Here is a 23200-nt window from a genome sequence, read left to right on the forward strand (position 1 = left end):
ATATGGGGTTGTTCAGCCTTTGTCAAACGCATTGCGTCCGACAAACTAGATTCGAAATCTGATAAATGTTTCTTCATTGGATACCCTAAGGAAACTATGGGATATTACTTCTATCATCCAGATGATTAGAAAGTAATCGTATCCAAGCACGCAACCTTCTTAGAGAAAGAGTTTCTCGAAGAAACACAAAAGGGAAGCATGATTGAACTTGACGAAGTTCAAGAAGAAGAAACACCGACTGAAACAACAGAGGCGGTTGAGGTACCCGAAGGAGTCCCATTAGATGAGACTCCAATGCCACCTATTCATAGATCACAAAGAGTTCGTGAACTCCCAGTTAGATATGCTTTTCTAGTGGGAGATGATAATGAGGTTCCGGTGTTAGACGACAAACCCGAAAACTACGAAGAGGCTCTTACTAGTCCAGATTCTAAAGCATGGCTTGAGGCCATGGATTCTGAAATGGATTCCATGTATACTAACCAAGTGTGGACTTTGGTTGATCCACCCGAAGGGATAATACCCATTGGGTGCAGGTGGATCTTCAAAAAGAAGACAGACATGGATGGAAAGGTTAGCACCTACAAAGCTAGGTTAATAGCGAAAGGATATCGTTAGAAGCAAGGAATTGATTATGACGAAACTTTGTCTCTTGTGGCTATGTCCAAATCAATCAGAATCATGTTTGCAATTGCCGCTCACTACGATTATGAGATTTGGCAAATGGATGTGAAAACAGCTTTCCTAAACGGAAACCTGGCTTTAGTCCAAGTGGGAGTATGTTGTTGTTTAGTGTCCTATGGACAATTGTTCTAGGATACAAACTTAATGTAAATGAATTGTTCTTTATATCATTTGTTTAATGAGATATATGTTTTATAACTATATAAAGGCAATCCCTTTTAAGCACTAAATAAAGTCTAATAAAAGGAAATCCGTAAGTTTATTTAAAGTGATTATAAAGTGTTCATACAAGCATGAAGTGAGACAAAACTTTATAGTAAACTGATAAACTTAAAACCACCCCAAGTCAAGTGATATGTTTGGGATTGACATATCACTGTTGAGACTTGTATGTAACAATGTCTTCTGTCCGACAGAAAGCTGATCTTACAAGCTTCATATATACAAACATCTAGACAGTTACATAGATCCGATGAAACGTCGTTCATTAGGATTGGGGATCCGTTTTGAGATAACAGGATGGGTAGATTCATCCTTGTCACCTGTTCATCTCATTGGTATTAATAGGTATAACTAATCCTCAGACTCAAAGGAATATTAATTGGTATTCTGGACTACGGAATGTGATGCTTTGACTCTGGTGTAACACGATCCTTAACAGAGATGACTATGTGGTGTGAACAGTAGACGTTGGGTATCACAGGAAGTAATTGCGGAGTCGTTATCTATTGGATTGAGCATTTATCACTCCCGATAAATGGGAGATACATCCATGGATCGCTTGTGGAAGACTCGACTTTAAATCCTTGCAAGGTGATAGCTTAAGAGTAAGAAATACAGATTTCACTTAACCTATCTTTTTGAGTTGACTCGGCCTGTACAAGTAAAATGAACGTCACGCTATATGTGACTTGACATCACCCATAGTCATAAGATTCAGTTCAAGGATGTAGTTGATAAAAGATCGAATTATACTGTAACTAATACGGAAAGGTTAACGACAGAATCAACCTGTCTTCTTATAGCTCTGGGGGAATGATTACGGACTTGCTAATCACATACTCTGTACATCATTCCGTTATGCAAAGATTAAATATAATTCTTTGAAAATTAATTTAATAACGTTGCATACGGCTAGAAGCAATAAGAACCTAATGGATCACACATAAGACTTAGAACCTAAAAGAGAGATAGATATTAATTAATTGATAGAAGCCCAATTGAGCCCAATAAGGCCCATGGACATAAGGGGGTCGAAATTCATGTAGTGATATACATGAATAATTAATTTGATTTTGTTAATCCTAATTAGATTAGGAATATGAATTAGATTAATTAAGAGATAATTAAGTTAGGAGTTTTAATTAGATTAATATACTCCTATTATTATCCAATAAGGTTATTATTATTATTATTAATATATTAGATATATAGTGAGATAATAATTAGGAATTCTATTCCGAATGGAATTCCTATTCAGTAACCTAATTCTATCTAACTAGGGATTAGATACAAGAGATTATAAATACCCCTTCCCTTGAGATTTTCGAAATCCAAGTAAGCCATACCCTACTTGTGATTTTCGAAATTCACCTAGTCCAAGAGAGAGAAAATTCGACACCCCTAGTTCGAGGACGAGATTTCTCTACGGCTTCGTTTGATCAATTGATTTTCATCTATTTCTTTAATCCTTGATCTTGTGTTGATTAATTAGAGGAAATCTACTTTGGTTGCTATTCAACGGTTGATACTAAATTAATCTTCTCGTGTTTTATTTCGTGTTTGGGAACTCGAAGAAGAAAAACAAACAAAAGGGAGAAATTCGTTTTACTACTCTTACATCAGGTCAGTTAACAATTTCGCGGATTCTCGGAGATTGAACCGTCGGATCGTCGCGATTTTTGGACAGGAGCTTCTAGACATATTCTTCCACGTTTCCACCGAAGGGATTGCCGTTTGGAGGTCTGGAAGGTCTGTTTCGGATAGGGGAAGATTGGTAGACAGTTTCTATCTTTTTTGAAGTTGTGGGCACTTCGTTTGCAACGGTAGATAGAACTTCTAAAATGTATTTCTTCTTATCCTTCTTTATATGAAATAACGGTTAATGGATCTTGTGGTTAAATGGAAATAGGTTAAATTTTTATATTTCCGCTGCTATACCTTAGCCTAATTTCAAACAGTATCCACACCTTACCACCCGCAAACTAGTGGGCAAGTTGAGGTTTCTAACCGAGAATTAAAACGTATTTTGGAAAACACGGTTAGCACCTCTAGTAAAGACTGGAGCCTAAAGCTCGATGACGCTCTTTGGGCCTACCGTACGGCGTTTAAAACGCCCATCGGAATGTCCCCTTATCGCTTAGTTTTCAGAAAATCATGCCATTTACCGGTGGAATTGGAGCATAAGGCTTATTGGGCTCTGAAATTTTTAAATTTTGATGTGCAGGTTGCAGGTGAACAACGTCTCCTTCAACTCAATGTCCTTGATGAACTTCGCCTAGGGTCGTACGAAAACGCCAAACTTTACAAGGAGCGTACAAAGAGATGGCACGACAAGCACATGCAAACTCGGGAATTCAACAAGGGAGACCAAGTTCTCCTCTACAACTCCCGCCTCCGTTTGTTCCCCGGTGTCGCACCCTGGCTTCTGGTTTTTTACGCAGGTCGGGGTGCGTGGCCGGCTCGATCTGCCTTTCTCGTGTTTTAAAGTTTCGAGTCGCCACTAATCATCAGTTGGAAATACGTATGCGGGAGTGATTGGTCGCCCTATCTGTTTGGATTGACTCTGTGTAGTTTGGTTTTGGTAAGGACGGTCGTCGGAGAGATTCAAAGTTCGTTTTTCCGGTTACGTGTAAGGAAGAGATGTGATCTCACCCTACCCCGCCCGACGTATCGGTACTATGGTGATATTACGTGTTTGCTATTTGTTTTGCTTTGAATTGTCAATATTTGGGGGCTTATTTGGTTTAGTATTGAATTCTACTGACGTTTTCACATCGATTAGAATTAGTTTGGTTATAAATTCGAATGATGTTTTCACATCAATCCGAATTAATTTAGTTATGAATTCGGATGACGTTTTCACATCGATCCGAACTAATTTGGTTATAGATTCGGACGACGTTTTCACATCGATCCAACCTAATTTAATTATGAATTCGGATGACGTTTTCACATCGATCCGAACTAATTTGGTTATAGATTCGGATGAAGTTTTCACATCGATCCGAATTGATATGGTTACGAATTTGAATGACGTTTTCTCATCGATTCAAATTGATTTGGTTTATGAATTTGGATGACGTTTTCATATCGATCCGAACTAATTTGGTTATAGATTCAGATGACGTTTTCACATCGATCCGAACTAATTTGGTGAGATGCCTCTTTTCTCATCTTTTCATCTTTCAAGAAATCTCCCAACTGAGCAATCTTCTTATTCAAGCCTTGGGGACCCGTTCTTTGAGCTCTATCTTGTCTTTTCTCAATTCCTTGTGTCTGATTATCTGTGATTTCAGACACTATGAAATTTTCACTTTTGAGGGGTAACTAGAGACTTGAAATAGCTCAGTCAGATCAATGGTTTTTTTTCAACAGTTTCAATGCCACCTCCAACATTTCAACCATATGATAATGGGTTTTGTTAGCCCTTTTCCTCTATTATGGGCATTGGCACCATTCTCCGCCTGCTTTTGATTCAAATTCCTTCCCTCTGAAATATTGAGCATGTACAATTTCACGGGACTCGCCACGGGAGTTTGTATATTTGAGGCTTGAGATGCCTCTCCACTTGTTTGTCTGCTTTCTAGCAAATCTTCCAACTGAGTAGTCTGTTTCTTCAACCATGGGAGACCCATTCTTTCAAACCCTTGTCTTTTTTTTCAATTTTCGGTTCTTAATAATCCGTGATTTATGACTTTCTCGGATTATCTTTTGAATAAGCCAAATGGATGGACCTTTTTGAAAATGCTTTATTATTTTTATCATGTTTTTTTTTGTTTTTTTAGAAAGACGCAAAAATATGTAAATATATGAGATGTAAGAAATTTTTTTTTTTTTTGTTCCTCAAGATTTTATTTTCATTAAAACGAAGAATGAAATATGTTTTGTGAAATGCATGAGTATGCTATATGTAATGTCATGTGTAACACGATGTAGAAATGTGAAAGTGGAATGATAGTGCATGGAAGGCGTAAGTGACACGTGGATGTTTATATGTGTATGGTAATACGCAACATACTATGCGATGTTATGGGATATTGACATAATGATATGAGAGGTGACACAGAAGGTTTCTATCTTGAATATTGTGGAATCATGAGACTTGATAGTGGAGAATTGAACACAAAGGTTTCTATTTAAAATAGAAAAATAAAAATTTATGAAAAATATGTCTAAAGGAACCTAAGAAGAGTGCAACTATACGCAATGTGATATGAATGTATGATATGAAAATCGTATGAACGAAGAGTCATAATGACATGCGATGATATGATATGAAGATGCATTGAGAGAAAATATGACGAATAACGCGGGTTGTAATATGATGATTTATGATATGGATGAATACCTAAACGGAGCTAGATTACTGAAAACATTTTATGAGATGAAATGTTAATTATGCACCTAAACTAATGAAGGTATGTACATGTATTATTTTTTTAAGATAGAATTAAAATACCGAGAGATTGTGGGGAATTATCGTGATAATAGTGAAAGTATTTGATAAGCACCTGATAATCACGTCATATATCAATAATCAGAATAATATGAATGGATGATGCAGCCCTAAAGGGTGAACCTGTACAAAACTGGCTGGTAACTATAGGGTAGCTCTTGGTTCTAGTTCTAATCGAGTGGTTACCAAATCCTTAACCCCTTAGTGTTGACAGGGAAGTCCAATTTGGTTTGAGAACGTTTCAGGACCTGTTCCCGGTTTCCCGAGTGGTATCCGTACTTTGCCTCACCTAAACTTAATAAAGGTAAGATCATAACATGATCTTTTTGTGCACAAGTGAAAGTGTGGTTTATAGCGTATGCAATATTTAGCAACAATAATTCAGTATGACAATTAATCAAAGCAATAACAAATAACATGTTGTACAACACATAATATCACTTACATAGCTAGGAAGTCCCCAGCAGAGTCACCAGCTGTCGCACCATGGCTTCCGGTTTTTTACGCAGGTCGGGGTGCGTGGCCGGCTCGATCTGCCTTTCTCGTGTTTTAAGGTTTCGAGTCGCCACCAATCATCAGTTGGAAATACGTGTGCAGGCGTGATTGGTCGCCCTATCTGTTTGGATTGACTCTGTGTAGTTTGGTTTTGGCAAGGACGGTCATCGGAGAGATTCAAAGTTCGTTTTTCCGGTTACGTGTAGGGAAGAGATGTGATCTCACCCTACCCCGCCCGACGTATCGGTACTATTGTGATATTACATGTTTTCTATTTGTTTTGCTTTGAATTGTCAATATTTGGGGGGTTATTTGGTTTAGTATTGAATTCTAATGGCGTTTTCACATCGATTAGAATTAGTTTGGTTATAAATTCGAACGATGTTTTCACATCGATCCGAATTAATTTAGTTATGAATTCGGATGACGTTTTCACATCGATCCGAACTAATTTGGTTATAGATTCAGACGACGTTTTCACATCGATCCGAACTAATTTAATTATGAATTCGGATGACGTTTTCACATCGATCCAAACTAATTTGGTTATAGATTCGGAAGACGTTTTCACATCGATCCGAATTGATATGGTTACGAATTTGAATGACGTTTTCTCATCGATTCAAATTGATTTGGTTTATGAATTCGGATGGCGTTTTCATATCGATCCGAACTAATTTGGTTATAGATTCAGATGACGTTTTCACATCGATCCGAACTAATTTGGTTATAGATTTGGATGATGTTTTCACATCGATCCGTATTGATATGGTTACAAAAATGGTAGGTAAAAGGCTGAATGAGTGATTCAAAGAAGGCCTTAGTCATTTCCCTAATCATGAGTTAGTCAGATATTTCGCCTCGAGGAATAATCAAATAAGTTCTAGAGTTTGTTTTTTTTTTGAAAAATCTTAATCTTGATAACTTCCCTAGAAACACATGTTTAACAATTGATTGATCATCTTTTTTGGTGCACAATCTTTGTTAATCTTCTGGATAGTCAAGTCATGGACTTTCATCTGAAGATTCTTCTTGTTTGTCAAAATTCTCTTTTATCCCCGGCAAATCTCAGTTCAAGTGTTCATTGGGGTGTGAAAAGCAATGAAGATCCCACTTTGATAATTATCACTTGGAATAGGAGCCACAAAAGCCCAAATATCATGCCTTGCTCATCTTCAAGAGCCGACAGTCAGAGCTCGAGTGCTAGTTATCTCTTAAGTATTCAGATCTATAGAAGCTCATATTTCTGAAGAAAGACCAGTAGAAGCTCATATTTCTAAGGCGAAATCAGTAGAAGCTCACAATTCTGAGGAGAAATCTCATGATTCTGAAATAACTGAGAGTAGGAGGTGATTCTCTTCTTATTTTGCCCATGGATACCTGATTTCTTATGCACTGTCTGATTGCCTCGATACAAGACATCTTCATCCAACATGTTAGAAGAATGCATCTTTCATACTTTGTCTCCATTTTGTTTGTTCTGAGCTTCTGTTTAACACTCTCTAGTTGAAATTCAATCTGAAAATCTGATTGCAAATTTTTCCCCCTCATAATGGGATACAATGCCCCCCAATGTGTTCAACAAACTCCAAATTTTTCTTGTGAACAAAGGAATAACTTGAACTACATTCTTCCATTCACTTTTCACGCATTCTCCAGTTATCTCACTATTTTTCGTACCCAATGGTTACATTGCTTTTATGCTTTCAGTGCTTTAGAAAAGCGTCTGGTGGTGATGTTGGGGTTTTGTGTCCTATAGTCAATTGTTGCAGGATACAAACTTATTGTAAATGAATTGTTCTTTATATCATTTGTTTTAATGAGATATATGTTTTATAACTATATAAAGGCAATCCCTTTTAAGCACTAAATGAAGTCTAATAAAAGGAAATCCGTAAGTTTGTTTAAAGTGATTATAAAGTGTTCATACAAGCATGAAGTAAGACAAAACTTTATAATAAACTAATAAACTTAAAACCACCCCAAGTCAAGTGATATATTTAGGATTGATATATCACGGTTGAGACTTGTATGTAACAATGTCTTCTGTCCGACAGCAAGCTGATCTCACAAGCTTCATATATATAGATATCTGGACAGTTACATAGATCCGATGAAACGTTGTTCATTAAGATTGGGGATCCGATTTGAGATAACAGGATGGGTAGATTCATCCTTGTCAACTGTTCATCTCATTGGTATTAATAGGTATAACTAATCCTCAGACTCAAAGGAATGTTAATTGGTCATCCTGAATTATTGAATGTGAGACTTTGATCCTGTGGTCCCACGATCCTTAACAGAGATGACTCTGGGGTGTGAACTGCAAAGGTTGGGTGTCACAGGAAGTAATTTCAGGGTAGTTATACATTGGATTGAGCATTTATCACTCCCGATTAATGGGAGATACATCCAAGGATCGCTTGTGGAAGTCTTGACTCTAAACCCTTGCAAGGTGATAGCTTAAGAGTAGAAATACTGATTTCACTTAACCTATCTTTTTGAGTTGACTCGGCCAATAACAAGTAAAACGAACGTCTCGCTATATGTGACTTGATATTACCCATAGTCATAAGATTCAGTTCAAGGATGTAGTTGATAAAGGATCGTATTATACCGTAACTAATACGGAAGGGTTAACGACAGAATCAACCTGTCTTCTTAACGGACTCTGGGGGAATGATTACGGACTTGCCAATAACATACTATGTACATCATTCCGTTATGCAAGGGATTAAATATAACTCTTGAAGAAATTAATTTAATAGGTTGCATACGGCCAGAAGTAGTAAGGACCTAATGGATCACACATAAGACTTGGAACCAAAAGAGAGATGGATATGATTAATAGATGGAAGCCCAATTGAGCCCAGTAAGGCCCAAATACAAGGAGGGGGCCGAAATTTATACGTATTAGTAAGGAATTAATTTTATTCCATTAATCCTAATTTGATTAGGATTATGAATTAAATTAATTAAGAGATAATATAATTAGGAGTTTTAATTAGATTAATATTCTCCTATTATTATCCAATTAGGTTAATTATTATTATCCTAAATATATTAGATATATAGTGAGATAATAATTACGAATCCTTTTCCGAATTGGATTCCTATTAAGTAACCTATTCCTATCTAACTAGGGTTTAGATACAAGCTAATATATATACCCCTCCCCATGTGAATTTCGACCAAGCCCTACGCCTCCCCCTTTGTGATTTTCGAAATTGCTTAGAGAGAGAGAGAAAAGAATTCCATTCCCCAAGTTCGTGGACAAGAATTAATTCGGCATTCCATCGATTGATTAATCTTATTCATCCCTCTTTCTCTTTGATCTTGTGTTGGTATATTAGAGGCAATCTATTTTGGTTGCATCTCATAACGGTTGAATTCATCTTAGCCTCACCGTATTAAACTTTGTGGTTGAAATCTCGGAGAAGAATTGTGGGCGCTTCTTTAACAACGGTAGATTGTTCATCGAAAGGTATTCCTTCTTATCCCTCTTTATATGAAATAACGATTAACGGGTCCTATGGTTAAAAGGAAGTAGGCTAAAATTTTTATATTTCCGCTGCTATACCTTAGCCTTAATTTCCTTCAGTGGTATCAGAGCCATCGTTAAATCCGTTATTTCATATATGAAAATATAGAAGTTTTCAATAGGATTGAATAAATATTTATGGTTAGGATTAATTGACAAATAGTATTGATTAATTAATTCTAAAGATAAATAAAAGTTTTGATTAATTGTTAATTAAAACTGATTATGCTTATGTTCCTAATTATTTCGGTTGATAATCATTATAACAAAATCTATTAGTTTTATAGTTAGGTTGATAAAATTAGTTTTATTAATTCTAAATGATAAAACGGAAATCTATTGTAGATTATCCTATTTCTGAAAACCGTTTTAAAATTGTTTTAGAACTGATATATATGAATATATATATATATATATATATATATATATATATTTAATATAAAAAAAAATATGACAGCAGCCCGAGTTGCGCCTCACGGCGCAACTGGCCGCTGTCACGCGGCTGCTGCCTCGCGGCAACAGCCGCGTGCGGCGCAGGGGCGCCGCTGCCGCAAGGCGGCAGCGCCCCACGTGCCCTAAGGGCTGCTGCCAATCGGCAGCAGCCCGCCCTCGGGCCCGGACCGATACCCACTTGATTTTAAAATAGGTTTAAAATAGTTTTATGTTAAATGTATATATGTTTCAGAAATTAATAGTTTTCTGTTTTGATTATCGAATGAATAATTCGTTTAAATGTTTGTTTTTACCAATATGTAAATCAAAGTGTTAAATGAATTAAAATCAAAATAAATGGGACGTGCATAATCAACGTTTTATATGGTTATATTAATCTAAGGATTAATATAAAGATACAAAACGATTAGAAGTAAAATTGGATGAAAGTTAATTTGACGAGTTAATGTGATTAACCTAAATATTACATAAGCCGGTTATGTAATCAACCAATTAAATTTATTTAATTGAGTCTATGCATGTTTGGAGTTATGGACATATTTGGACCCTCTTTTAGTCTTTTGGTATTTTTGAAATAGGGCCTGCGCGTCCTGCCTTTCTACTATCTATTGTAATTTCTCCTCTCATTTGATTCCCTTCAATTCAATTGAAGTTTTCTTATAGTAGTATAGAAATTAATATGTAATTTCAAGGCGCCATGGAGAAGACGGAGGACCTAAAGAGAAATATGTAATAGTTAGTATTTCCTTAGGTTTGGCCTCTTATTCCGTCTCTGGCTCGACAGAATAATTTAGATGATGTGTCCATAACGCCAATGTATGTGAATGTATGTATGTCTGATGTATGCTAAAGCAAATCAAGACTAAGTTAGATTATGAGACTTAAATAAAATCCCTCGTTAAAAGGTTAAGTAAATAAGCAAGTTATTAAAATCGGTTGCCCCTCCCTAATATTATAATTCAGCCGGCAATACTGGGGGCCTTTGGGTTGTTGAGCAAACTCAAGCTCGGGGTCTTATGGTAACACCTGAATTATCGAAAGTTATTCTTTCATGAATATGGGGTAATACTTAAATTAGATTATGATAATTGGATGAGCAAACTCATGTTGTCATAAACTAATGGGCAATATGGTTGGGATTAATATGAGTAACATATTAGTTACTAATGTGGTTAGTAACCCAATAACCTAGGAGTCACATTCAAGATGTGATTGATTACATGAATCTACCTAACAAATGGGACTAGCTTGTTGAGCAAACTCAAGGCGAAATCTCAGGAGTTAGGATCCTAGCTCACTAAAGGATTTGTGAAATTCTTCGAATTAATATGGAGGGTTATTAATTTGGCAAAATAGTGGGAGCAATCTGAAATAAATTAAAAGGCCTATAATTTTAGATTGTTATACTTTAAAGCAAATGAATGACATACGTTTACTCTTTCTCACTCTCAGGTTTTGTTTAAACACACACTCTTAAAATCATGACTAACACCGATCTGCGTTACATCCTTACCGATAACAAATTGAATGGTTCAAACTTCAGCGACTAGTTTCGTAACCTCAAAATTGTTTTGAAGTTCGAAAGGAAAGGGTATGTACTTGATACACCGATACCCCCTTACCCAATGGATGATGCTCCCTACCAAGAGGTTTATGCTTACTTGAAGCATAAAGCTGATGATGATCAAGTAGGGGACATCATACTGGCATCATTGACACCGGAAGTTAAAAGGCAACTGCATTCAGATATGGATGCCTCTTCCATGGTCAAGCACCTTAAAGAGCTATTTGTGATAGAAACTCGGTGCGAGCGCTTCGAAATAACCAAAGAGTTATATAAAAGCAAGATGCAGGAGGGCACATCTGTGATGGTACATTGTGCCAAGATGATCAGCCTCATAACCAAGTTTTCTAGTATTGGAGATGCGATGGACCATGAACTAAGTGAAAACTTACTTCTACAGTCCCTCCTTGAGAGCTACTCACAGTTCGTCATGAACTATCAGATGAGTGGCTTGCAAACCTCTCTTGTAGAGCTTGCACATATGCTCGAGTCAGTCGAGCCCATTATAAAAGAAAACGAGGAAATGTTGGCCCTTGCTATTGAAGGATCGAGAAAAAGGAAAGGGGTCGCTCCCGGTCCAAACCATCCTGATAAATGCAAGGGGGCTGTGCTCACCGGAACGAAGGGAAAGGAACCAAAGAAGCCCAAAGGAAAGTGTCACTATTGTGGTGATTTCGGGCATTGGAGGAGGAACTGTCTGGAGTACCTAACCTTCCACAAGAAGGCAAATAACGGTGCTTCAGCGTCTGGTATGTTCTATATTGAAATAAATACGGTTTCATTGTCTAAATCTTGGGTACTTGATACCGGATGTGGATCTCATATTTGTACAAATATGCAGGAGCTAAAACAGACTAAGGAACTAAAGAAAGGAAGCATAAACTTGCGAGTGGGAAATGGAGCAAGAGTTGCCGCCCTCGGAATTGGAGATTATGTTTTACTTTTGCCCTCTGGGCTTGTAATAGAATTAAGGAATTGTTTATACGTTCCTGAGATGTCTCGTAACATTACTTCTATTAGCCGTCTCATTGACGACGGTTTTTATATTTCAATAAAGAACAATAGTTGCAATTTTTATAAAGATTCGATCTTTTATTTTTCAGGAATATCACAAAATGGGATTTATGTGTTAGATGATAAAACTCCTGTTTTTGCAATTGATACCAAAAGACATAAGCTAGATAATTCAACTTACTTATGGCATTGTCGTTTAGGCCATATAAACAAGAGACGCATGCTAAAGCTACATTCAGATGGGCTTATAGATCCAATCGATTCTGAATCATTGGAAACATGCGAATTATGTTTAAAAGGTAAAATGACAAAGACACCATTTAGCAATAAAGGTGAGCGTGTATCAGACACTCTAGGACTCATTCATTCAGATGTATGTGGTCATATGTCAGTCTAAGCAAGAGGAGGATTCAGATACTTCATTAGCTTCATAGATGATCATACTCGCTATGGTTATATCTACTTGATGAGGCACAAATCAGAAGCCTTTGACAAGTTCAAATGCTTCAAGAATGAAGTGGAAAATCAATTAGGAAAGAAAATAAAAACACTTCGATCTGATCGAGGTGGCGAATATCTTTCTGATGATTTTCTGAATTATCTAACTGAAGGTGGGATATGCTCACAATGGACACCTCCCTATACACCACAACACAATGCTGTGTCCGAGAGGAGAAACCGTACCCTATTAGATATGGTACGATCTATGATGAGCATGGCCTTACTTCCAAAGACGTTCTGGGGCTATGCCTTAGAAACTGCCCTCTTCACCCTGAACCGAGTACCAACTAAATCCGCTGTTTCCACACCATATGAATTGTTCGTTGGTAAGAAACCCGTGTTCTCGTTCATGAGAGTATGGGGTTGTTCAGCATATGTCAAACGCGTTGCGTCCGACAAATTAGATTCTAAATCTGATAAATGTTTCTTCATTGGATATCCCAGGGAAACCATAGGGTATTACTTCTATCATCCAGATGATCAGAAAGTAATAGTATCCAAACACGCAACCTTCTTAGAGAAAGAGTTTCTCGAAGAAACACAAAAGGGAAGCGTGATTGAACTCGACGAAGTTCAAGAGGAAGAAACAACGACTGAAACAACAGAAGCGGTTGAGGTACCCGAAGAAGTCCCATTAGATGAGACTTCAGTGGCACCTATTCGTAGATCACGAAGAGTTCGTGAACTCCCAGTTAGATATGGTTTTCTAGTGGGAGATGATGACGAGATTCCCGTGTTAGACGACGAACCCGAAAACTACGAAGAGGCTCTTACTAGTCCAGATTCTAAAGCATGGCTTGAGGCCATGGATTCTGAAATGGATTCCATGTATACTAACCAAGTTTGGACTTTGGTTGATCCACTCGAAGGGATAAAACCCATTGGGTGCAGGTGGATCTTCAAAAAGAAGACTGACATGGATGGAAAGGTTAGCACCTACAAGGCTAGGTTGGTAGCGAAAGGATATTGTCAAAAACAAGGTGTTGATTATGACGAAACCTTCTCTCCCGTTGCTATGTCCAAATCAATCAGAATCATGCTTGCAATTGCCGCTCATTTTGATTATGAGATTTGGCAAATGGATGTGAAAATAGCTTTCCTAAACGGAAACCTGCTTGAGGATGTATACATGATGCAACCTGAAGGTTTCATATCAAAGGATGCAAATAAAGTTTGCAAACTTCAGAGATCTATTTATGGACTCAAGCAAGCATCTAGAAGCTGGAACAAGCGTTTTGACGAAACCATAAAACAATTTGGTTTCGAACAAAATTGCGAAGAAGCTTGCATTTACAAGAAAGCAAGTGGGAGCTCTATATCATTTCTCATACTATATGTGGACGATATACTGTTAATGGGAAATGACATTGCTCTATTACAGTCAGTGAAAATATGGTTATCCGGTAACTTCTCAATGAAAGACCTCTGTGAAGCAGCCTATATACTTGGTATAAAGATCTACAGGGATAGATCACGTAGACTACTTGGTCTTTCACAGGCTACATACATTGAAAAGGTGCTAAATCGGTTTAGCATGCTTGAATCGAAACGAGGTAACTTACCCATGGTACATGGAGTAAAGTTAAACAATCATCAATATCCTAAAACTGATGATGACAAACGACGCATGGCTGTAGTCCCGTACGCCAGCGCGATCGGTTCGATTATGTATGCTATGATATGCACTAGACCCGACGTAGCGTTCGCGTTATCTGTAACGAGTCGTTACCAAGGGAATCCGGGAGACGAGCATTGGATTGCCGTCAAGAACATTCTTAAGTACTTGAGAAGAACTAAAGATATGTTTCTAGTGTACGGAGAAGGAGATCTGAAAATACAAGGATTTTCAGACGCTAGTCATCTCACAGATGAGAATGATTTTAAATCCCAATCAGGATACCTGTTTATCCTAAATGGGGGCGCGGTCAGTTGGAAAAGTTCCAAGCAGGGAAGCGTAGCTTTCTCTACGACTGAGTCAGAGTACATCGCTGCTGCGGAAGCGGCAAAGGAAGCAGTTTGGATTAGAAAGTTCATTACAGAACTTGGTGTGGTGCCTGACATTGTCAATCCCATTACTCTGTACTGTGATAACAATGGAGCAATTGCGCAAGCAAAGGAACCACGATCTCATAATGCATCCAAGCACTACCTAAAGCGATACCACATCATTAGAGAGATTGTGGCTAGAGGAGATGTGAGAATAGAAAGAGTACCTACAGAGGACAACGTTGCAGATCCGTTGACAAAGCCTTTAACCCAGAAAGTACATGATCGTCATTTAACTTCTACTAGGATAAGTTTTAGAAACAATTGGCTTTAGTCCAAGTGGGAGTATGTTGGGGTTTTGTGTCCTATAGTCAATTGTTGCAGGATACAAACTTGTTGTAAATGAATTGTTCTTTATATCATTTGTTTTAATGAGATATATGTTTTATAACTATATAAAGGCAATCCCTTTTAAGCACTAAATAAAGTCTAATAAAAGGAAATCCGTAAGTTTGTTTAAAGTGATTATAAAGTGTTCATACAAGCATGAAGTGAGACAAAACTTTATAATAAACTAATAAACTTAAAACCACCCCAAGTCAAGTGATATATTTAGGATTGATATATCACGGTTGAGACTTGTATGTAACAATGTCTTCTGTCCGACAGAAAGTTGATCTCACAAGCTTCATATATATAGATATCTGGACAGTTACATAGATCCGGTGAAACGTTGTTCATTAGGATTGGGGATCCGATTTGAGATAACAGGATGGGTATATTCATCCTTGTCAACTGTTCATCTCATTGGTATTAATAGGTATAACTAATCCTCAGACTCAAAGGAATGTTAATTGGTCATCCTGAATTACTGAATGTGAGACTTTGATCCTGTGGTCCCACGATCCTTAACAGAGATGACTCTGGGGTGTGAACTGCAAAGGTTGGGTGTCACAGGAAGTAATTTCAGGGTAGTTATACATTGGATTGAGCATTTATCAATCCCGATTAATGGGAGATACATCCAAGGATCACTTGTGGAAGTCTTGACTCTAAACCCTTGCAAGGTGATAGCTTAAGAGTAGAAATACTGATTTCACTTAACCTATCTTTTTGAGTTGACTCGGCCAATAACAAGTAAAACGAACGTCTCGCTATATGTGACTTGACATTACCCATAGTCATAAGATTCAGTTCAAGGATGTAGTTGATAAAGGATCGTATTATACCGTAACTAATACGGAAGGGTTAACGACAGAATCAACCTGTCTTCTTAACGGACTCTGGGGGAATGATTACGGACTTGCCAATAACATACTCTGTACATCATTCCGTTATGCAAGGGATTAAATATAATTCTTGAAGAAATTAATTTAATAGGTTGCATACGGCCAGAAGTAGTAAGGACCTAATGGATCACACATAAGACTTGGAACCAAAAGAGAGATGGATATGATTAATAGATGGAAGCCCAATTGAGCCCAGTAAGGCCCAAATATAAGGAGGGACCGAAATTTATATGTATTAGTAAGGAATTAATTTTATTCCATTAATCCTAATTTGATTAGGATTATGAATTAAATTAATTAAGAGATAATATAATTAGGAGTTTTAATTAGATTAATATTCTCATATTATTATCCAATTAGGTTAATTATTATTATCCTAAATATATTAGATATATAGTGAGATAATAATTACGAATCCTTTTCCGAATTGGATTCCTATTAAGTAACCTATTCCTATCTAACTAGGGTTTAGATACAAGCTAATATATATACCCCTCCCCATGTGAATTTCGACCAAGCCCTACGCCTCCCCCTTTGTGATTTTCGAAATTGCTTAGAGAGAGAGAGAGAAAAGAATTCCATTCCCCAAGTTCGTGGACAAGAATTAATTCGGCATTCCATCGATTGATTAATCTTATTCATCCCTCTTTCTCTTTGATCGTGTGTTGGTTTATTAGAGGCAATCTATTTTGGTTGCATCTCATAAGGGTTGAATTCATCTTAGCCTCACCGTATTAAACTTTGTGGTTGGAATCTCGGAGAAGAATTGTGGGCGCTTCTTTAACAACGGTAGATTGTTCATCGAAAGGTATTCCTTCTTATCCCTCTTTATATGAAATAACGATTAACGGATCCTATGGTTAAAAGGAAGTAGGCTAAAATTTTTATATTTCCGCTGCTATACCTTAGCCTTAATTTCCTTCAGGTGAATTCTTTCAGCTTCAACTATAGGTTTAATCCAATTGTAGGAATCATCTTAAGGTTATCTCTTTGGGATTTTCTTCAAAAATTTGGATTAAGGATTTGCTTACATAGATAATCTTGAGGCTGCAACACATCATCAAATGGACCTTTTAGCAAGCTGATCCACTTTTCTTTTCAGATTTTGGAAATTCGCACTTATGAGGGGTAAAATAGAGACCTAAAACAACTGAGTAGGATCAGTGGCTTCCTTTGAGGGCTTCCACCATTTCAACTTTTCTGCTACATGTCTTGTTAGACCTCTTCTTCAGGCCTGGTCAATAACACCATTCCCCATTTGTTTCTGATTCAAATCCATTTCTTCTAGAGGTGAGACACTGAGCATGTATGATTCTACAGGTCTTGACACTGGAGTTTTCATAGTCGAGGTGTGAGATGCCTCTTTTCTCATCTTTTCATCTTTCAAGAAATCTCCCAACTGAGCAATCTTCTTATTCAAGCCTTGGGGACCCGTTCTTTGAGCTCTATCTTGTCTTTTCTCAATTCCTTGTGTCTGATTATCTGTGATTTCAGACACTACGAAATTTTCACTTTTGAGGGGTAATTAGAGACTTGAAATAGCTCAGTCAGATCAATGGTTTTTTTTCAACAGTTTCAATGCCACCTCCAACATTTCAACCATATGATAATGGGTTTTGTTAGCCCTTTTCCTCTATTCTGGGCATTGGCACCATTCTCCGCCTGTTTTTGATTCAAATTCCTTCCCTCTGAAATATTGAGCATGTACAATTTCATGGGACTCGCCACGGGAGTTTGTATATTTGAGGCTTGAGATGCCTCTCCGCTTGTTTGTCTGCTTTCTAGCAAATCTTCCAACTGAGTAGTCTGTTTCTTCAACCATGGGAGACCCATTCTTTCAAACCCTTGTCTTTTTTTTCAATTTTCAGTTCTTAATAATCCGTGATTTATGAGCTTTCTCAGATTGTCTTTTGAATAAGCCAAATGGATGGACCTTTTTGAAAATGCTTTATTATTTTTATCATGTTTTTTTTTGTTTTTTTAGAAAGACGCAAAAATATGTAAATGTATGAGATGTAAGAAAAAAAAATCTTTTTTTTTTGTTCCTCAAGATTTTATTTTCATTAAAACGAAGAATGAAATATGTTTTGTGAAATGCATGAGTATGCTATATGTAATGTCATGTGTAACACGATGTAGAAATATGAAAGTGGAATGATAGTGCATGGAAGGCGTAAGTGACACGTGGATGTTTATATGTGTATGGTAATACGCAACATACTATGCGATGTTATGGGATATTGACATAATGATATGAGAGGTGACACAAAAGGTTTCTATCTTGAATATTGTGGAATCATGAGACTTGATAGTGGAGAATTGAACACAAAGGTTTCTATTTAAAATAGAAAAATAAAAATTTATGAAAAATATGTCTAAAGGAACCTAAGAAGAGTGCAACTATACGCAATGTGATATGAATGTATGATATGAAAATCGTATGAACGAAGAGTCATAATGACATGCGATGATATGATATGAAGATGCATTGAGAGAAAATATGACGAATAATGCGGGTTGTAATATGATGATTTATGATATTGATGAATACCTAAACGGAGCTAGATTACTGAAAACATTTTATGAGATGAAATGTTAATTATGCACCTAAACTAATGAAGGTATGTACATGTATTATTTTTTTAAAATAGAATTAAATACCGAGAGATTGTGGGGAATTATCGTGATAATAGTGAAAGTATTTGATAAGCACCTGATAATCACGTCATATATCAATAATCAGAATAATATGAATGGATGATGCAGCCCTAAAGGGTGAACCTGTACAAAACTGGCTGGTAACTATAGGGTAGCTCTTCGTTCTAGTTCTAATCGAGTGGTTACCAAATCCTTAACCCCTTAGTGTTGACAGGGAAGTCCAATTTGGTTTGAGAACGTTTCAGGACCCATTCCCGGTTTCCCGAGTGGTATCCGTACTTTGCCTCACCTAAACTTAATAAAGGTAAGATCATAACATGATCTTTTTGTGCACAAGTGAAAGTGTGGTTTATAGCGTATGCAATATTTAGCAACAATAATTCAGTATGACAATTAATCAAAGCAATAACAAATAACATGTTGTACAACACATAATATCACTTACATAGCTAGGAAGTCCCCAGCAGAGTCGCCAGCTGTCGCACCCTGGCTTCCGGTTTTTTTACGCAGGTCGGGGTGCGTGGCCGGCTCGATCTGCCTTTCTCGTGTTTTAAGGTTTCGCGTCGCCACCAATCATCAGTTGGAAATACGTGTGCGGGCGTGATTGGTCGCCCTATCTGTTTGGATTGACTCTGTGTAGTTTGGTTTTGGTAAGGACGGTCGTCGGAGAGATTCAAAGTTCGTTTTTCCGGTTACGTGTAGGGAAGAGATGTGATCTCACCCTACCCCGCCCGACATATCGGTACTATTGTGATATTACGTGTTTGCTATTTGTTTTGCTTTGAATTGTCAATATTTGGGGGGTTATTTGGTTTAGTATTGAATTCTAATGAAGTTTTCACATCGATTAGAATTAGTTTGGTTATAAATTCGAACGATGTTTTCACATCGATCCGAATTAATTTTTATGAATTCGGATGACGTTTTCACATCGATCTGAACTAATTTGGTTATAGATTCGGATGACGTTTTCACATCGATCCGAACTAATTTAATTATGAATTCGGATGACGTTTTCACATCGATCCGAACTAATTTGGTTATAGATTCAGATGACGTTTTCACATCAATCCGAATTGATATGGTTACGAATTTGAATGACGTTTTCTCATTGATTCAAATTGATTTGGTTTATGAATTCGGATGACGTTTTCACATCGATCCGCATTGATATGGTTACGAATTCGAATGACGTTTTCACATCTATTCGAATTAATTTGGTTATGAATTTGAATGATGTTTTCACATCAATTCGAATTAGTTTTGTTAATTTTATTACTCCGAAATAACATTTCGAATTAATTTATTTAGAACTACACGTAATCATGTTCTAATTCTGTTTACCAATTAGTTGAAATTACACATAAATTGAGCTTAAACAATCTAATATATAAAAAAAAAATTAACTAGGACATAGTAAATTGATCTAAGTTGACTAAATTGAGGCTAAAACGTAAATGAAAAATTGAATTAATTCATGAAAATTAATTTTAACTAACTAATAAGAATTTAAAAAAGGAATGGAGGATATTAAATCAATTGTTTAACTAAATGTTTAACTTGGACATGGAAGTGGCGGAATTGGGCTTGCCCTAGCATCTTTGATTTGGATTGAGGGATTTGATTGAAAACAATTAAAAAAAAGCTGGGGTTCATTTTGAACAATAGATAAGGTCTAGGGTCAAATTGAAACTACAGATTTTATATTTGGATTTTTAGGGCTTGATTGGATGGAGGGTTTAGAGGGGTTAGTAAGGGTTGATAGGAACCCTTGTTTGGGAGGAGGAAGGGTTAGTAAGGGTTTCTACAAACCCATTTTTGGAACACAAAAAAATTAGGAGGGTAAGGGTTTGGAGGGGTTTTGAAGGGTTTCTTTTTAACAAATTGCATCCAATTTTGAACCATCCAATTTGGTGGGTTTGAAAGGGTTAGAAATTACCCTTCCTTTCCCTTCATTCCCTTTCTTTACCTTTCCCTACATTTTCCTACCATTCTCTACCCTTCCTTTATTAACCCCTCCCTACCCTTCCTCCAATTAAGCCTTTAGGCATTTAGATCCACAAACTTCAGCAGCCACAGCCATACCTCTTCTCCTTCCTCTTCTCCTACGGCGATCGGCGTTCTCTCCTCGGGCTCCACGGATTCCGATTTCCTTTCTCCCCGATTTCACTATCACTCACTCTCTCATAGACTTTCCTAACTATCTCACATGGTTTCCGCCTAGTTACAGACCCTTTGGGTCTCATCCTACGAAGTCCTGGAATGGCGCGATTTCTCGCCTCCGATGAGGAACCCTGAGTTCCCGATGAGGTTCAGTCGGTCTAAAATCTTCACGCAAAGGTGAGTTTTGAGGTTTGTAATTCTTTTGCTCTCTCTCTTCCTCGACCTCGATCTCTCTTCGGGTTTGCCGAGAGTTCTAAGAACTCTTAGAGGCGTATGGAATGTTCTGTGTCTTTGGATTGTGATAAATGCTTGCTATGTTTGTTTGAGTTTGAGATGGAAGTTTGGTTGAGTTTATTTGGCTTTGAGATGTCTATGGATTGTTCCCTTTTGTTGGTTTGATTTTTGCGATAATCTATCCCATGTTTCTAATCTCCATTATTACTTAAATGAGTTTGATTTCTTTGTGTGAGAGGGTCTTTTAGGACTCTCAAACTGGTTTTAGGAATGCAACCAGAGCCATTATAGGCTCTGGAGGGTATTCCGAACCTTCAAACCGATTTGCTCAGGAATGAAACCTATGATAAAAAAAAGTGATAGAAATGATGAAGAAACAATGATCTAGAGATAATTCATATAGATATACACATGTATGAATAAACTGGAACTTATTGACCTTGCTCTTTTGATTGATTGTTTGCTGTTACATTATTGGAAATGAACTTGCTCTCTTTTGCCTTCCACCCCTGTTACAGTGAAGCTCTTCCCTATTACAGTGATGGAGTTTTTACAAAATTCCTCCTTCCTCATTACAATGATGAACCTCTCCTATTTATAGTAAAAATTTGCTGTGAATTATTGAGTTTCATCATTTTTCTATTTCCTACTGTAACCCTACGTCTATTTGCATATGCATCTGTTCACTGTCGAGAAGTGTTAGACATGAAAATGACTACAATTAAATAGCATTTTAATAACATTTTATGTGCATTTCAGGCTAAATATTCCGAAATATATGGGCTTATAAGTGTTTTATGCAGATGTGTATTGATTAGATCAAAATAGGCTACATCACAGCCTGTTTTGCAACAAGCCGTAAGGAGTGGGCACCCTTTGATCCAGCGGATTTCCGCTGTGTACCCGATGACAGATAGCGACTGGCACATGAGCGACTGGCACATGTGAAAGGAGCGGCGTGGCAGCAGTTGCAGGAAAGGCAGGAAAGTAGCATGATGACAAGACGGATCACCCCCTTGAGTGTTCAAGGGTCAACCTAAATTAATCATTCCTAGTATTAAGTAGCTGTAGAAAACAATCTTTTTGTAATATTTGGTGGCATGGTTCGTTTTTCTTCCTATTTATAGATGTAGTCGTGGGGAGGAAAGGACACACCTTTTTACTTTTGAGACAATTAGTTGTAGTTAGAACTTTTGAGGAGAGGAAGCTCTCCTAGAATGATGACTCCATCAATGGAGAACTGTGAAATTAATGGTGGCTATTCACTCTACACCATGAGTGAGTAGTCGTTTTGAATGGGTTTGGCCAGTTAGGGCCGGTTATGTAAGTTCTCTTTTATCTTATTTATGAATGAATGTTGATATATTATGGTGTGCTTGGCAAATCTTTAACTCTATTGCTGAATCCATAGCCAATGGAAATCTCGAAGATCTGGAACCTCAGGCCTTGTACGACCTTATTGAGAGGGTAGTAAGCACCAGTTACAACTGGTACTCCGCCAGAAGTGAAGGAAAAAGAGTGGGCAATGAAGATGTTGTGTCAAAATTGACAAGCCAGGTAGAACAGCTTGCCAGACAGTTCGGCAAGATAAATGTGTCTTCGATCCACAACGAACCTCCATTCAATGACATTTGTGATTTTTGTGGAGGGATGCATTTCAACATAAACTGCCCTGGAGTCAAGCAAGGGAAGGGTGCACAGGCAGAATGCGACTATGCATAAAATCCTAATAGAATTAAATCCTATAATAATGTCTTAACATATTTAAAACTAATAATAAAAGTTACAAAGAGTAAAAATCTTAAAATAGAAGTCTTCTAAGCAAAACCCAACTCCCAAATTCGTACTGGTCCTTACCCATGGGCACGGGTTAGGACAAATCATCTTTTTAGTGCATAATTTCCTTCTTCAGCAATGCCTAAGCCATGGGCATGGGTTAG

At 37.2% G+C, this 23200-nt stretch overlaps 1 long non-coding RNA gene across 1 annotated transcript; it reads left to right on the forward strand.

Moving 5' to 3' along the window:
• Positions 1–20832: 20832 nt before the first annotated feature.
• Positions 20833–22628, forward strand: LOC136225529 (uncharacterized). The gene is made up of 2 exons (XR_010687146.1): positions 20833–21203; positions 22064–22628. It is a non-coding gene; the product is annotated as an uncharacterized lncRNA (long non-coding RNA).
• Positions 22629–23200: the final 572 nt, after the last annotated feature.

The sequence above is a fragment of the Euphorbia lathyris genome, chromosome 4 (genome assembly GCF_963576675.1).
Source record: "Euphorbia lathyris chromosome 4, ddEupLath1.1, whole genome shotgun sequence".
Taxonomy (NCBI): Eukaryota; Viridiplantae; Streptophyta; class Magnoliopsida; order Malpighiales; family Euphorbiaceae; genus Euphorbia; species Euphorbia lathyris.